At 36.2% G+C, this 16666-nt stretch overlaps 1 protein-coding gene across 2 annotated transcripts in view; it reads left to right on the top strand.

The window, feature by feature from the left end:
* The window catches only part of MDGA2 (MAM domain containing glycosylphosphatidylinositol anchor 2), a gene marked incomplete at both ends in the record, with an annotated part of 768432 nt that overhangs the window by 694435 nt on the left and 57331 nt on the right, over positions 1 to 16666 (top strand). The gene's annotated exons all lie outside the window — the stretch shown is intronic.

The raw sequence follows: 16666 nt of genomic DNA, 5'->3' as shown, positions 1-16666 counted from the left end.
AATGTTCTGAAACAAAGCTGTGAATTACATATAGCTTTTTAGTATGTGTTCCAATTCCTTAAGTATATCAGAGACTGAAAATCTGAGTTAGGACAATAAATAAAAGAAAATGCCTATAGATCAACTTTTGGATCCCCATCCACCTATCCATCCACCCATCCACCCTCCCATCCATCCAAAATTCTACCATAGAACTAATCATTGCATAGTGTTCAAGTCATTTATAAGAAAATATCTAGTAATGGAGAGTTCAAGGTTCATTATATGTCAAATATTTTCATCATTGTTTTTCATCAGAAGAGTAAAATCATGCAAACATGAGGCATTTGATAGACAAATCATTCTTATGCAGGTACTCAGAGTACAGTGATCAACTGACTCCAATAAGAACATATCTCTTCTAGTGGCATCCTGTTTACAGGGGTACCTGGGTAGACCACAGGTCTGTTTCAAAATAATTTGGCCTGCTTCTTCCAATTTCATATCTTTCCTTAACAAGATTGAAAAATATCAGATATTTCAGGTTAGAACATCTTTTACTTCTCAATTCACAGAGTCAGTATTATAGCCTTGCTTTCTAAAAAAACTACATTAATTTAGTTGGTATGCACACACATGAAAATGTATAAAAAGAACATTTTGCAGAAGCCAGTTTTTTCATTCTGCATATGGGTCCTGGAGATCTAACTCTAGGTGTCAGACTTGCAGTCAAGCACCTTTACCCAGTAAACTACTTCACTGGCTCCTTCTGTACGCTTAATAAAATTCATACTTTAATTTTTCTATTTGAGGAATTTTAGAACATTCTTATTTTTAGATCTTATATTTTATTTAAATTCTTTCCTATTGCCTAATCATAACTATTAATGTCCTATTATATTCACATGTGTATATTCATGTATGAATTTAAACATGCATACCTAAAAACAAATGGTTATTTGCAAAAAAAAATTATTTGGTGTTTTGCACTGCTTTCTTTTACAGATCTATTGTTTTGTTTAATGTATGTGGGGGTTTTGCCTGTATGTATGTATGGGTACCATTTTTGTGCCTGATGTCCAAAGATGTCAAAGAGAGATCCTCTGTAACTGGAGAAGGTTTTGAGCTACTTTGTGGAGAATCTAACTCTGATCTTCTAGAAAAACCCAGAGCTCTTTGCCTGTGAGTCATCTCTCCAGTGCACAAATCTATTTCCAATGTTAATGACAGAAGTTTGTCCTTAGTTTCTGACTTCTTCATTTATATTTTCTAAAATTTCCATTACAATTGGGAAGCTAACTTCTTTTCAGGGAAGGGTTGAGAGTGCAATTTTCTTTCTCTCTCCCCCTTTTTATTATAGGATATTCTCTGTATTCACATTTCAAATGTCAATCCCTGCCTCCCTGTCCTATAACCCCTCCCCCCTCCACTTGATTACATGAAGGGGCTCGCTCTCCCGACCACCCTCTCCAATTCAATGCTCTGTCATTCCCCTACACTGTGAAAACAAGCCTTCACTGGAACAAAGGCCCCTTCTCCCATTGATGCCAGACAATGCTATCTATCCTCTGTTACATTTGTAAATAAAGCCATGGGTCTTTCCCTGTGTGCTCATTGGTGGGAGTTCTGGAGGGTTTGGTTGGTTGATAATGTTGTTCTTCCAATGAGGTGGCAAACCCTTTCAGGTCCTTCAGTCTTTTCATTGGCGTCTATGTGTTCAGACTGATGGTTAGCTGCAAACATCCTCAACTGTATCTGTATGACTCTGGCAGAGCCTCTGAGGAAACATCCATATCAGGCTCCTGCCAGTAAGTGCTTCTTGGCATCAGCAATAGTGCTTGGGTTCGGTGGCTGCATATGGGAGGGATCCCCAGGTGAAGCAGTCTCTTGAATGATCTTTTCTTCAATCCCTGAGGAGCTAACTTCTTAAGTCAGTGAGATTTACACAATCCCCTTTATTTTTTCTTATCCCAAAACTCATGTTCAGACCCAATATTTCTGTTATCTATACAAGTCAGAATTCCTTCTTAGAAATATACAAATTAATGAATAATTAAATAGATAAACCCTTTCCTCACACTCCTTGTCTCAGCTTGTCCTGCAGTAGTTTTTGCTGGTGTCCCTATGTGAGTTTCCCAGCGACACTATCTCCCTTTAAAATGTGTTTTTTTTGTGAAATGAATGTCCCCACAGAATCCATGCTGATACATTTTTAAATCACAGTTCTGTTTTATAACCACCCAACATGCAGGAACACACAGAGCCCCCTCACTTTCCTGTCGCTTTTCACAAAGGTCATTGACAGTGTTCTCTTCCGCTTCTTCCCGATGTCAGTCATATGTGATATGTATACATAAATCTCCCTTTAGTCTTCCTTTGAAAATAATGAATTCTAGACACCTCTAGCATCCAGATCTAGACACCCGAGCCTCATCATTTTAGATACATAACCCTGAGCATGTTTTTGACTTACTCCAGTCTGAGTTTCTGTTCAGCAAATTGAACATAACAATATCTCCAGACGGACCATGTCTTCATTTATCCACTTCAAGTGCCTTTGCGCAAAACACTCCTGGAAAGTCTTTGTGAGAGTTCTCATGCTAACTAATTGGCAAGACGGTATAATGCTTATCCCCCCCCCCCCCCAGAGCATACTGTAGCTCATATTTTTGTATTGTGTTTTACTAGGCATGCCATAAAGCTCAGGTCTAGGTGTAATTTGTAGGCACTCTTTTTGGAATAAACTAATATGTAGACATGTTTTCATTGTGGCTTTCTTATTTTAATTTCAACCCTATTACTCTTGCATGAGATCCATTTTTTCTGGTTCCGAGTTTTCTCATCCACCCTTACTTCCATTAAAGCATTTTTTCCCTCAGCATAGTCTGTGCTGCTAATGCAAAGCACAGTCTTGCTGCAGCAAATCATGTTTCTATCAAGTGGCATCTATACAGCAAAGCATTTCCCTGCACCGTTTTGAATCTGTTCCCTTGCCACACCATTTTTTTCCCCTTATTTGTTACTAGAATTTTCTTTACAAATAAACATTCTTTTCCTAGTGTGATAACTGATACTCTGCCTTAACTGGAAATTTTGTCATGAGAAAGACTCGGTGCTTCATGTGAGCACAGTGCTCAACACAGGAGGGTGTTCCTGTGACACCAGCCTGTGTGGACAGGCAGGTGATGGTCGTTGGGATAAGAACATATAACATGCTTCTGTTCTCTTTGTGTTGCTCAGTACACACATCCTCATGCCGAAGACTTGAAATAGCAACATTGCTCTTGAAGCCTCCCTGATGGACAGGAATCTAACACAGTCATGAAGCATTTCATATTAATGAAACCTATGCAGTGCTTTTCTCCAAATCTTTTCTCTTCAATAATAGAGAAAAATGTTTTACTTAAAATAAGCATTTCCCACAATCATCTCAGAAATGTACGTTTCTTTTCTAGTTCATACAAATAGAATCTTGTCATTTTGTTAGGACACAACGCCACATTTTTTTAAAAAATTAGACTTTGACATATAAACCAATTACTATCTTCATAAAGAATTTGTTTCATGTGTTTATGTCACCAGTGAGCTTATTAGCTGCCCAGACTGAACTTAAAGCAATACTATTGACACTTCTTCTCAAATTATATAGATACATGAATGAATTTTCATGTCTACACGTAATAAATGTAGCTTGAATCATTTTTAAATATAAGTGTGGCTTTAGCAATTTTCCTTTTAAAAGTTATGTGAAAATGCATCTAGGGCTGGCTGGCTGGCTCAGTAGTTAAGAGCACTGACTGCTCTGCTCATCCCTGGGGCCCAGTTATGATTCTCAGAATGCCCATGGCTATTCAGAACGTTACTCTGGAAAGATACAAAGTTACTCTGTAAAATTTATCCCCAAGGGATTTGACACCCTCTTCCAGCTTCTGAGAGCACAGACAAGCATATAAGTAAAACATTCATACAGAAGAAATAAAATAGGAAAGGAAAATATTTTTTAAACTTTTTAGAAAACATAGTATTTGAATAAAACATCATTACTGATAAGTGCAATTAATATGTCCTAATAAAAAACTTAGAAAACAAAGTAAAATGTAGATTTCCATTCAGATTAGTGCTCATGTTCTCTTAGTGAGATCACCTCTCCATAAAGTGTCTATTGATTCATGTTCAGCAATGACATTTTTCATTCTTTATTAGCTGTGCTGCTATATATCAAATCCAGGGCCTCATTTATGTTCTTTAGTAATCTGTAACTGACTAAGCTAAACCAGGAGCCTTGTTTCATGATTTTAAAGCCTTATTATTATAGGCCACTTACTGATTTTAATGTTGTTATTAGGAATACTTTCTCCTATCCATAAATTTATACCCTGTTAAATATGACATATTTCTCTGTTGCTGTACAATACAAGCTGAATAATACAGTAACTTGTGTATTAGTTGGAGGCTGAAGAAGTTCATTCTTTGAATTATAAAGATTCTACTCTGTTTATAATTTAGAAAACTTTAGAAGTACAATTAACTCTTCTTAAGTTAACTGTAATAGAATCATAGTTGTATTGTTAGTTAGCAAGCTGCTAAATATTATTACTAAACTGAGCCAAAAATTCTTTTCAGTTCTTCACTGAAATTTTAGCTGAATCTTTTGATTAAAGTATGTGGTCCATCACAAAATACGATTTAAAAAACAAAACAAAACAAAAAAAAAGTCTGAATCCTTGAGAGTCACTTTAATCACTTTGTTTACAAAAACTTCCCAGTGTATCTGGGAAAGGCATCCAAACTGGAAACAACTGCTTTAGGAACTTTCACGAGAATGAATATGAGAAGCCAAAAACTAACTTGTGGAACAGGGATTCTTCGGAATCTTTAAGTTATACTTTTGGGGTAAATAATTATTTAATCTCCTCAGTGCCTAGACTCCAATTATTTTCTTCACTTGTTGCTCAGGAGGAAAGAGAGAAGGTTATTTGGATGTCTGCTTTCCTCGGTATCAAAGGAATTGAGAATGAAGGAGGATGCATGCCAAACCATCTGAGTATAGCATCAACACAAGTGTCACTGGAGTCCATTAGAAGCCGATGCAATTGTAGTTTCTACCCCTAAAGGAATTTCACATTTCGTACAGTTTCTTTTAAGTGATCATATAGTGTGACTTTTGACTGACATCTTTAGGAAGCAGGTCATGCTTTTTAAACAAAATAACTTCACTGAATCTGTTCATGTCATATTAAAATTGCTGCGATTTTCGTATTCATTTGTTCATTTTTTTCACCCAAAATAGCATTGAGTAAATCAATTATTCAATACTCTCCACAAGTTATTGTTAAAATGTGTACTAGGTTAGGAGCATATGAAGATCTGCAGTGTCCTGGATAGACTTTTGTTGTTATTTTGACATGATGTGGAGAACATGAGTCCGTCAGATTGGGTTAGAATATTAAAGAATTTTCTTAATTGATGACTAATATGGGGGAAACTTTTCCACTCTGGGTAGTGTATTCTTGGAGATTCCTAGATTGTTCTGCAGTATATAAGAAAGCAAACTGAGCAAGCAGGGGAAGCAAGTGAGCAGTCAGTGTTTCTCCATGGTGCTGGTAATGTTCTGGCCTTTATTCCTGTTGTGGCTTCTGTTGTTGATGGATTGTAAGTTACAAGATGAAATAAATCCTTTCTTCCCTAAGTTGCATTCAGCGGTGTTTCATCACAACAGTAGAAAGGAAACTACAACATACAGGTTTGAGGGTGTTGGGAACATTCAGTTTGTGAACTAAAACATGATTTCCAACATAGAACCTTTATTAGTTTGATAGGTTTATTTCTGTCTCTTCTGGTTTTAAAAGACAGATTTTTATTACATCCTTTTGCATATTTTATATAAGAATGTGTAATATTTGACCTCATAAACATAAGAAGGTAATTTTATTATCTTAACTACATACCAAATATCTATCTACACGTGTGATTCTACAGCTAAGCTGCTAGCTCTTTAGAAATCTCTCATCTCTGTGTCATACTGCCGAGCTAGTCTACCTTTCTCTTCAGCCCCTCCAACTGAGTGCTCCTTAGCATTCTTTCCTAGAATCCTGTTTGACCTGTCGTTCAGCTACTTCTCTGTGATTCCTGCAAGCTGAAAGAGAGAAATTGCTCTTACTTGGAGCTCCTTACATAAGACTCTTTCAAACCAAAAGAGAGCCAAGGAGAGCTTTTAAAGGTCCAATTGCTATTAAAAAAAGTCTCTAGTTCCCTCCTTATATCCTTGGCTGGCTGAACCATGTCACCATCATGATGACAGACTCAAACCAAATTAGTAGGAGCTGAACCATTTTACCTTTATGGTGGAGCAGCTCAAGACCTCCCAGCTGACATTGCCTAGGGCCATAGAAAAAGACCACAGGACATCCACGAAGCAACTTGCCTTAAAATAGGTAGGAACTCCCCATTTTTTTTACATTCTTATTTATTAAGGCTCTTATAAACACACAAATTGCATCTCTATGAGACATACCTAACTGCATCTGACAAACACAGTATCTAAGTTTATATTTTACTAACAATTAGGTTTTCTATGTATAATTGTAAGGTCCATGACTCTCCTAAGAATGATATCCTGAACTCACATAGTATGTAAAAGCAAAGAGTGTTTTGTTCTGCATAAGTCCAACATGCTAGGGTCTCCCATTACCAAGGCAGAGAGACCCTGGAGTGAGTTCACAGGCCTCATTTAAAGTATATTAGGGAAATCCTCAGGAGGGGTAAGTGACCTATATCTTAATCTTTGCTCTGTCTCTAAAGACACTCCAGAACCATTGCAAGGGCCTAGGGGTGGGTTATGGAGGTGGAATTTGGGATTGGGGCCAGGGTTGGAAATTGTTGCTGAGGAAGTCTGGAAAATGTCAATGAGGAAATCTGGAAACTGTTGCTGACCCATTGTCATAGCCTAAGGCAAGGTGGCCCAGAAGCTTCTGATGGCAGGGCACTTTCAGACTAGTTTGCCTGAAGCCTGGGTTTTTTTTTTTTTTTTTTTTTTTTTCTTTGTAGTAACTGATTTGCCTGGACTTGCCCAGTTCTTGGACACTGACTTCTGAGTTGCCAGTATGAAAACTGTCATGAAGTCAGTCTATCCTTCTCATGATAATCAGATATCCTGTAAGAGGATTGTGCATGTAAGTGCACATACTTGTGGGAGCCAGATGAAGGTACTGGATCCACTAAATCTGGAATTATACGGAGTAATTAACCATCCAGAGGGAACTGGAATTTAAACTAAGCCAGAGCAGTGTGTACTCTTAAGCATGGAGACATTTTTTTAGGCCTAAGCCATGCTTTCCTTTTAAAACAAAAGTTACTAATGAGCATTGATCAAAACCACAAATATATGTAATTATATTCATTATGAAATTAATTTACTATACAATTACATTGTTCTTGATATACATTGATACAATAATTGAGTAACTGCTTCTTTTTCCTACAGATAAAGCATTTTAAAGGTGATTTTAGTAAACAATTCTTTGTTAATCTCTGTTTATTATTTATTAGATTGTTTTATTAAATATAGTTTAGAATATAGTATTTTATGTATCTATGCCATAGATATATAATATGAGGAAATTATTAGAATATAAGTTCATACTCCAAATGTGTATTTGATTGATTTTCTCTGTACCTATTTATACCCTCAACAGTCTGTTTGTCTAGCAGAAGAGGCTGGCAAGCTGGAATGGCCCTCAGTTTAGGGCTTGTTAGACTAGCTGCTACTTTACTGGACCTGGATTCCACACATATCTTTTAAAATGTCTAGCACTATGGGGAAACAGCTAGTGGAAGCCACACTGGGAGATGTGTTATTTTCACACTATCATAGGAGACTGACCGCAGACACCATTTTTATTTTGTAGATGTTCTTTTATGATATCAGGATTATAAATTATTTTAATAATAGCATCGAGTACATGTTGTCAAAAACTTTTGCGGAATAAATTTTCAATGTGCCTGTTAATTTTATGGCTTTCATTTTTTTTCTTTCCGTTCCTTCTCTCTGTGGACTAGGAGTTGGGGTGCTGGGTCACATGCATGCATAACAAGCTCTATACAACAGAGATGTACCCCAGCCTGGGTTCTAATTTATTACCAAATAGAACAATTTGCTTATGATAATTTAAATTATATTTTATTTTTTATAGAGAAATACATTTTTAATCAACCAGAAAGGTAAACTCTGGGCATCTGCAGTTTTGTACCGAAAAATTAGAAACCAGTGAAGACAAAGTGTTCAGACAAGGCAGTGTCCCCACACTTGTGACACTGCTCCAGAACGATGTTTCTCACCTTCTATGATCAGATAGTTATTTCCAAGATGATTGATCAAGTTCTCATGCTTTATGATTTATCATATAGTCTGTGAACTAATTCTAATGAAAACAATTTCTTGAAATCTAACCAAGGTATAGAGTTTATTGAGACAATATTTATAAGAATAATTTATTTACTTATTAATTTTTTGCATGCATTTATCAGATATATGTATGCATACTTATATGAATGCACATGTATTTGTATATACACACATATGATTCTAGAGTTCGACTTAAATGTATTTCTCAATCGTCCTTCATCTTGTTCTTTTGAGGCCACATCTCTCCCAGAACTAGAGCCAATCACTTAGCTCTTCAGGTTTGCGAGTAGGCTCCAGGCACCAGCCTGTTTGTCTCTACCTTCTCAGTACTGAGATTTCAGACATGCGGATGGTCCTGACTTTTGTGTGGGCACTGGGGATTTGAATCAACTCATCATTCTTGTTTATCAAATATTTAATAGTAGCCATCTTCCTGGCTTCCTAAGCCTGATTTTTGTGATAAATCTATTAATTTACTGTAGCTATGCGAACTAAGATTTATTTTTGGTAGAGGCCTGATTGCTGGCCATTGCTTCCTTCAGTGATGTGGTCACGTGGAACTGCAAGGGATAAAAATGCTTGCAAACTGTTAAGTTCTGACTTCCTTATATTTCAAGAAGAGTAAGTGTTGTTGAAGCTGTTTCAGTTGGCTGTCACTCTCATTGCTTTTTTACGGTTTTAACTCTAGATTATAATTAACTTAGCTTCATCATATTCAGTTGTATTTATTTGTTTAATAATCTACTCTAAATTGTGAAGTCAATAATTTATCCTATTTTATACAAGTAATGTGAATAACTTTCTCCATGAAAATGTTTTCCAAAGATGGTCAGTGAAACACAGCTTTTAAATAAGAATTGTTGGCTATGGTACCTTAAAACATTGCAGAATGATAAATACTGCACAATTACTCTACAACAGATTTCTACCTTCATTTTTCTCCTTTTTATTGTAGAAGTTCAAACAATAACCTCAAAAGGAATCATAAAACAGATTGAATATACTTCAAATTTAGAAATTATTTTAGAATGGAACAAAGACTTGGATAAAAATTGGGGGCAGCATTGATTATCATAGGCAATACCGTTTTAATAACTAGGCCTAACATATTTATACCATACAGTCTGACACTAGTCCAAATGGTGTCCATATGCTACACGCTTCAGTGTTGATACAATGAGGTATATGCAGCTGTTAGTTCTACTTCATATGTGAAGAATCCAAGGCATAAATAACATACCCAAGATCACACAACCCAAAAGCATGCAACTGGGATTGGATTCTAAGGTTTTTATTGTAGAAGCCGACAAATGAGAATCCTCAGAATAGTCTCAATTCTCCCATGTTTCTTACTTGATTTTGTTTGTTTGCTTTTGCAATTTTGTTTTATTTTAATTTTTAAGAATTTAATTTATGAGTAGAATGCATTTTTATCCTTTCTCCTGCATCTACTTTTATTCCCCAACATATCTTTCTTAAATCTAGGTAATCTTATTCTATTGATAAACATATATTCTATTGATATACATTTATATGTAATTATATATATATATAATTATTTTAAATATAGACTACTGAGCCCAGTTAGTGTAGTTAGGTTTGTTCATATGCACATGGATATAGGAGTAATACCTGGTGTATAGACAGTCAAAGTTTTTACCTGCAGAAATTATCTATTATTTCTTAGAATAAGCTCTACATGCTATAAAGATTTTGATTTATATTTATTAATAAAACATAAGTCATTAATGCTTAAACTATATTATATACATTAAATATTACAAACTACACTTTCTTGTTTTTCCCCAAATTTTTCAGGTATTATTTCTTTCCCACAATCCCATCTCCCCACCCCTTCGATTGCCTCCATGAAAGTGGTCCTTCTCCCAATCACCCTTTCCCACCTCAGCACCTTGGCATTCCCCTACACTGGGAAAACTACAACCTACACTTTCAGTCTTTTATTTTCTGATCCATGCTTGTATGTGTATGAGTTTTATCTCTCAACATCTGATACTTTGTCTAACATTCTAATGCTCTGGTTACATCTTTCTTGGTTTGATATTTTATGAATCATTCCATTATAAGCATCGGTATAACAGGCTTTGACTTGTGAAAATCTTGAAAATGGATTTAACTAATAGTTCTGGTTGTAAGAACCAATAGTTCTGGTTGTATACCATGGAGATATAGATTATCAAACAGTCTATAGCAGATGCTATAATTGATTTTATAATAACGTTTCATAGAGGATATTGACAGATGCTACCAGAGAGTGTTAGCAGTCTGAAGATGAGTCAGATCCACCCTCTGTACTAACCACCATCACAAAAGCTGAGCTTAGTGATTATATAAAGGAGGAGGTTGACACAAAGGGACAAACATCATGAGGGCAATTTGAACTCTAACAAGCAAAGTCACTTTGACCTTGAGAAGTGGAAAACAGAGGACAGACAAGTCAAGTGTTTGCTGTTATAAAATTAGATTCCTATGAGAGAAGCAATGAGTGAAAGCAATTGTTTTCCCTTGAGATGAAATGTAACCGTCTATACCGGGGAGGCTGCACTGAGCAGCAGGGAGAAATACACAGGGCACAGTCTGTAAGACCTGGTGATTAAATGGAGCTTGAGGGAAGGAAGTAGCTGCACTGAGGCAGAAGGAAGACCACGTTCACCTCTGTGCTTGAAGTTTCAATGTGATCACTGTTGATGCCTTTCACCACCTTTGTTTTACATATTAATATGTATGCTTTCATGTTGTTTGAAAAAGAAATTAACCATTTTGGAGTTAGTATGAGGCATGTATTTAATAGAATGTTTTCAAAGATATATGAGATGATAAAATTTAAGGACAAAATCTGGAGGAAGTTTTATGTTATGATATAAAGTAAATAAATGTACACGTATATCTATGAGCTTCTTTTCTTTTACATCTTAATATTCATGAACTAAAGTGTCTCCTTTAGAAATCCATGTTTTTGAAAACGACACAGTAAAATAAATTCATGGGTAGCTTCCTTAGATTTAATAAGAAGCTTTTGCACTTAGAGAAGTTATTTAGAATACGAACACATTTCCACTAAAACATACTGCAATAATAGTTGTAAAAATATTTATTATTATTTTTAATTAGATACTCTCTGTATTTACATTTGAGATGTTATCCCCTTTTCCCACCTGGCTTCCATACCCCTCACCCCTTCACTTGTCTTCAGGAAGGTGCACTCCCTCCTAATCACTCCATCCTAGTGCCTTGGCATTCCCCTACATTGGAAAATCATGCCCTCACTGAACCAAAGGCCTCTTCTCCCATTGATGCCAGACACTGCTATCTTGAGCTACATATGCACTTGGAGCCATAGTTCTCTCAATGTATGCTCAATAGTTGGTGTTTTAGTTCATAGGAGTTGAGGAAGGTTTGGTTGGTTGGTAATGTTGTTCTTTCCATTAGGTTGCAACCCCTTTCAGCTCCTTCAGTCATTTCTCAAGCACCTTCATTGGGGACTTTGTGTTTAGTCCAATGGTTAGCTGCAAACATGCTCATCTGTATCTATATGATTCTGACAGAGCTCCTGAGGAGGCATCTCTATCTGGTTACTGTCAGTAAGCACTTTTTGGCATCAGCAATAGTGCCTGAGTTTGGTGGTTGTGTATGGGGTAGATTCCCAGGTGAGGCAGTGTAAAACAATATTTTTAATCACACCATGGAACCATTTTAAAAAAGTAATTATACCTTCAAAAAAATTTAATTTTTTTCTTAAATAATCTTCTCTGAAATTTCTGTATTATATTGTCTTGAAATTACAATTTATATTTAGCCAACAGCTTTTTTTTCATATAAAATGTCCTGTACAATATCAGTTATGATTGGTGGGAGCTTATAGAAACACACCAGTCCATAAATCATCCATTTTGAAGGGTCATTTCGCACTGCTGTACATCATTTTGTGAGTAGGCCAGGGTCCATGGTGTTCCAGTTAACAGTACAACAAACCTCTACTTAATTCTAAGCTGTCTTCTAGCTCAAAATATTTGATTGATTATATTAATAGCATCTGATTTTCTGCAGCAAATACAGTCTCAGTTAGATCCTGATTTTACTAAACTTCAAACGTTATTCAAAGGATAGAAAACAAATATTTAATTATGTAGCTGACTGTATGTTTCAAATAATGTGGGTTTATATTAAGCATTCAAAGAATATTAATGCATCTTATGAGTGAATGAGTTAATAAATGTTTCATTAGATAAATGTCTTGGTCTACATGTGATCCATGCAATCTGGCATTGAAGCATGTCCCACTCCTGTCAATAATTTAACAGAACCATTGATGATCTTTGACTGTTTGGTGGATAGCTGTTAATTACCATTTGAGAAATGTAGGAAAGTACTGAACCAGAGAAAAGAACATTCTTGATTTCATGAGTTCTACAGTGTGGAACAGAGCAAACTAAAATAACTAAAAGACAGAGGCAAGTTCCCAAACAGAATATCACTCTATCCTAGATCCAGAAGGGACATTAAGACTGGGCTTTGTGTTGCCTACATGTCCATTCTTTTAACCGTTTTATCTTGCTGTTATTTGAATTATATATGTATGTTTGTGTGTGAATAGGTTCAAATCATTGACTGCGGGTTTCAAGTTACAAGCAAGTATGAGCCACCCAACCACGATTCTGCAAATTAAATTTAGGTTCCTTGCAAGAGCAATATGTACTCTTCATTGATGAGCCATTTCTCCAGTCCCTGTTTGCTCATTATTTTATCATAGTTGTTAAATAATATTGAATGGAAAAGAAGATCATTGTTTGCACTCGTGAGTTACAGATTAAAAATAATCAAGCCCTTTCTCTGTTTCTTTGCTATTATAATTAACCTGGGATAAACTAAAGACCCAAATACATAATTCAAAATTCAGCCCAAGTATGAGAAAAAACATCTCAAAAATGAACAAAAGTATTATGTTATCATGTTATCTATATTAGGAGTATTACATTCTGTCAAAACATTTTAGAAATTTGTAGATAACTCTCTTTTTATTGGATAGTTTGTGTATTTACATTTCAAATGTAATCCTCTTTCTTGGTTCTCCCCTCTCTTATTTCCCTCCCCTGCTTCTATGACGATGCTCGTCTTCCTACCCACCTACTCCCACCTCAACACCCTGGCATTCACCTACACTGGGGAAACAAGCCTTCACAGGACCAATGGATTCCCCTCCTATTGATGCCAGACAATGCCATCCTCTGCTACATATGTGGCTGGAGCCAATGTGTACTCTTTAGTTAGTGGTTTAGTCCCTGGGAGCTCTGGGAAGTGTGGTTGGTTAATATTGTTGTCTTTTTCTGGGGTTGCAAACCTCTTCAGCTCCTTAAGTCCTTTTTCTAACTCCTTCATTTTGGTTCCCATGCTCGGTCTGATGTTTAGCTGCAAGCATCTTAATAGAGATAATTTTTATTGGAGAAATAGTCAACTAATAAGAATGTGTGGGTTCTTGGTGGCATTTTTGTAGTAACAGCACAATCCCTGATCTGTGAGTGAGGACTCCCAAATGCTTCAGCCACAGTTTTTAAATAGGGTAGTCAGTGATCACAAATGCTTCCAAATAGGCTTAGAGACAGGTGACAGCATTATAAAATCCACCATCAGAAGTTTACTCTGTTATATGCACAAGCAAGAAACCCCACATCTGCTACTTCCTGTACTGGACACACTGCTATGTGCAACACAGATACCTTCTAAAAATATGTACAGTTTCTGAAATTCTAGACGGAATTTCTAGTGCTCTGGGTAGTTTGTTCGTATTTTATAGTAAACACCAATAGTGACTGTGGCTATTTTAATTTTATTGCTGATGTAGTAATGTGTCACTAACTGTTTGGTTCTTTGTGGAGCCTGTATCAGTATAAAATAGTGGTCCCTGGAGCCCTCTATACTGACTTTAATCCTGAGGATAAAATGAGTAGATGGCAATTGTGATTATATTAGACAAATTGTGGGTACATGTGGTGTGAGCTTTCATCCTAGGTAGAATAATGAAATGCCAGAGGGTCGAAAAGAGAGTACATTGACACACAGTAATTATCTCTTGTCACTTAAAGTTTTGGTAACAAGAGCCATGGACTTTGATTGTCATTGGCAGGGCTCAGTTTGCCAAGTCCATGGTTCATTCAATCATTATAAAACACTTATTTTGTCAACCCTTGAGAATGAAATTCAACATTCCTGCATACTCATTAGTTATTTTAAATAGGTAATTTATTACATTCTTGAAATTTTACAAAACTGTCAACTTAAAAAGACAAAAGTGTGTAAATAGTAAATATTGTTGGAGAACAACTGGCCTCTGTAAGAGAATGCCGTGCAGGCCACTACTTCCCATCTGTAGATGTTCTACAGGGAATTCATGAGTTCTACTCAGAAGCAGAAACATTGCTCATCTTTTCTTAGCTTCTCCTTTTCTCCCTGTGAATCCATAGTTTAGTACCTAGTTCAGAGTGACCCAGATGTGCATGGTAGTTAACAATCTATTCAACGTCACACTTTACCATGAAGTATCAGTCAATTGCTGATACTTTTGTACACCAGGACTTTAAAGTGCCATCATCTTGAATTAAGAGAATTTCATGAATTTTGTTAATATAAAAATTTGTTTATTTATTGAAAAATTTAATCTATTTAGCTCTACAATGCTATAATTTCTGTGGTGTATTTGTGTTTCCTTCCATTATTTCTGTAAATACCCATTAAAGTTAACTGTTTCTTCCAATAAAATATGAAATGGACATTTTTCCCCACACACTATATCCTGATTATAGTTTTCCTCTTCTCTCCTCAGTTCCTCCTAACCTCTCTTTACTTCCTATCCACTCCACTTTGGGTTCTTATTAGACAAGAACAGGCTTCTAAGAGATAACAACCAAACATGACAAAATAAAATATAATAAGATGAAGTAAAAACTATGATAGTAAATAAAGATAGAGTTACCCAATAGGAGGAAAAGTGTCCCGTAAACAAGCACAAGAGTCAGAGACACTCTTATTCTCACAGTTAGGAGCCCCATAAAATACTCAGCTAATAACTATGATTTATACACTGAGGACCTGGTTAGGTCCATATAGGCTCTGTGCTTGCCACTTCAATCTCTGTGATCTCATCATCCCCTGCTTGGTTGATTCAAAGAGCTCTATTCTCTTGGTATTCCCTGTCCCCTCCAGCTCTTACACCCTTTCCTCCTCTTCCATGGGCTTCCCTGAGATCTGAGGAAAAGAATTTGATGGAGACCTGCTATTTAAATCTCTAAGTATCTCTGGATAATGTCTACCTATGGGTTTCTGCATCTGTTCCCATCAGGTTCTGGAGGAAGCCTTTCTGATGACAACTTGTTAAGACTGTGATTAGAGTGTAGCATAATATCATAGGGAATCATTTTATTGATATTTTTTGAGCAGTAGTTTTGGTTTTACCCTAGATCTCTAGGCTATATACTCTCTGGTTCTTGGTTACCCAAGCAGTGTAAGTAATGGGTTTCTTTTCACGGACTTGTATAGTATATAGCCTTTTAATTCTTAAATAATAACTTCCCTAGTCACTAGATTGTATTGGAGACTGGATGTGGGTACATTTTAAGAGAATTCACATTCAACCAGAGTTTCTGTGTAAGTCAAGAAGAAGAAAAAAAAGAAAAAGAAGACAGAGGAAGAGGAGGAGGAAGAGGAGGAGGAGAAGGGAAAGCAGGAAGAGAAGAAGAAGGAGGAGAAGGAGAAGGAAAAAGTTGTTTCAGGCAGTTGACGAGGCTTACATTTGCAATTTTTATAAACCTTCCTTTTTGAACCAGATGCACAGTGCCCGTCTGTAGTGTAGGAAATCCTATGGTGAGGCGGAGTGGTTCTGGAAAATCTGTGAAAGCTGTGGGCCTGCTAGACTATTTTATACTTTGGGGAACAAAATAACCTGTGTCAATTAAGGTGAAACGAGAGGACTGATATCTGCAGCTGTGCTTTGACCTCACAAAGTGTGCAGCCACCTCCACTCATGTGAACATGTGTGCACACATATCATATGTACATTTTAAAAAATTAATGCAAAAGTTTTAAATTGTATTCATCAAAAAAGAAAACCCATTTTCTATGTAGCAATTACATTTGATCCAAAATTGCTTATGGTATTTTTGCTCTTTAATTTGTATCATTAGTTTTCACGGGCCTTAAGTGAAATCAGATATTAATTGGCTACTCCCACAAGTTCTGTGCCACAGTGGCCCCAGCATATTATGCAAAAGA

Source organism: Micromys minutus (assembly GCF_963924665.1).
Source record: "Micromys minutus genome assembly, chromosome: 1".
Lineage (NCBI taxonomy): Eukaryota > Metazoa > Chordata > Mammalia > Rodentia > Muridae > Micromys > Micromys minutus.
This window is presented reverse-complemented; position numbering and strand designations above follow the sequence as displayed.